The following is a 1,757-nucleotide window of genomic DNA, read 5'->3' on the forward strand; positions in this document are numbered from 1 at the left end:
CCAACTTCGAAGAGCGATCCATTCCAAGTTTTGAAGCAAGAGTGGGCGAAAATCCACAATCTAGAATTGACGATATGATTCTCACGATGCCCCAAAAGATCAACGAACTCCACGAAGCGAAAGGAAGATCTACTAGATATTAATTAAATTATAAATATATCAATTCTTGTGAATATGACTGAAAAATTTCATTTTTTCTGAAAAGATGATGTTTATTTACTTGTAACCACGCTGTGTACACTTAATTTCCACAGTCACTTTAAACTTAAACACGTGCTATAATTTACAACGATTCACGCACTTTACTTACGGTCACTACCGCTCACTTGACTCAATTATCTGTCTCTATATCTCCCTATCTGCAATTATCTCTCCGCTTTATTTGCCGGGCTTATATACTAAAATAGAGGGCGCCTAGAAAAGACTAGAGTTGCCAGGAAAAGTCAAGATCCTTCGAGAATATCATGACGTGTTACTAACGTCACGTGACTTCCGCTGTCGTAACAATATTCTAGTGTATGTGAGGGTTTCAAGAAAGTGGTTAAGCCCCTTTCGTTTTAGCTACCTATTGTTCTGTGTTTATTCTCCAGAGGTATCTCCTTGTATGCTGTAGCTGTAAAATTATACTTAGTGTGAAAAATAGACAACAGTTTTTGTTGTTTTTTTTCATGGGTAGGTCAGGTGATATCTTAAGGTTACAACCTCCCTTATATTCTCATGGGAATGACCAGCACTAGTCATCATGGAAAATGTGATGATTTCTATGATTGGAACAGGTTTTCAACGTATACAGTTTTACAGAGAATATAGTCTAGAGTATGCTTACAGAGAATAAATAATTTATAAATTTCTCTCCAGTGTTCCTTGTGTTTAATATTTGGATATTTTATGTTGGAAATAAAGATTATTTTCTCTATATGTTTGCATTTTTGTCTAGTCTCTTTCTTTGCGCAACCTCAGTTATCCTTAGGGAAATTCGAAATTGCTGACCAAATCTCCCGTTATATAACTGATCTATATTACTCATTACTTCTCGGGGAAATAAGATTCACCAGAATATATCATAGCGTCATGGATTATCACCGAAAAGCTTGGCAAACTTTCATGCAAATCTTTATATAATCCTCCCCAACGGCGACAACTAACCAATAAAAACCCATTATTAAATGGCTCCGACAGTGTAAAGTTAAAAGTAAGAATAGCCTAACACATGAGATAAATTATCATGACACACGTTACTGTTTAACTATGGAATCTGATAGTAAGATAGTAAAAATAATTCAGCAACAAAATTAATGTTTACGATAATGAAAAAATAAATAAATAAATTACTTGCAGACACTAAGATAAAAAGACAATACTCTAATTATATTCACCAATTTAAACGTAATAAAAATAACTTGCTAAATATGCAACGAAATGTGTCTAACACAACTAATCCGACTTTATCTCCAGGCCTCCAGTGGACTTGCAACGCTAGAAACCGGGTTCCGATATCCGTGGAGGGCAGAGCACAGTTAGCCCATTGTGCAGTTTTGTGTTTAATTACAAACAAACTTTATCTCCCACATACGTTGTCAATTTACACGCACAGAGGCCAGAAGTAATAAATAAAGTTAAACCTTAAGAACTACCTGAAATACATAAGTGATAATAAAACATGAAAAAGACTTAATAATAATAATAATAAAAAGACTTAAATAAAGAAGTAACGAAAGTGGTAAATATGACAACTACAGTAATTAACAGAAACTAAT

The sequence above is a fragment of the Limulus polyphemus genome, unplaced genomic scaffold, assembly GCF_000517525.1.
Source record: "Limulus polyphemus unplaced genomic scaffold, Limulus_polyphemus-2.1.2 Scaffold844, whole genome shotgun sequence".
Classification (NCBI taxonomy): domain Eukaryota; kingdom Metazoa; phylum Arthropoda; class Merostomata; order Xiphosura; family Limulidae; genus Limulus; species Limulus polyphemus.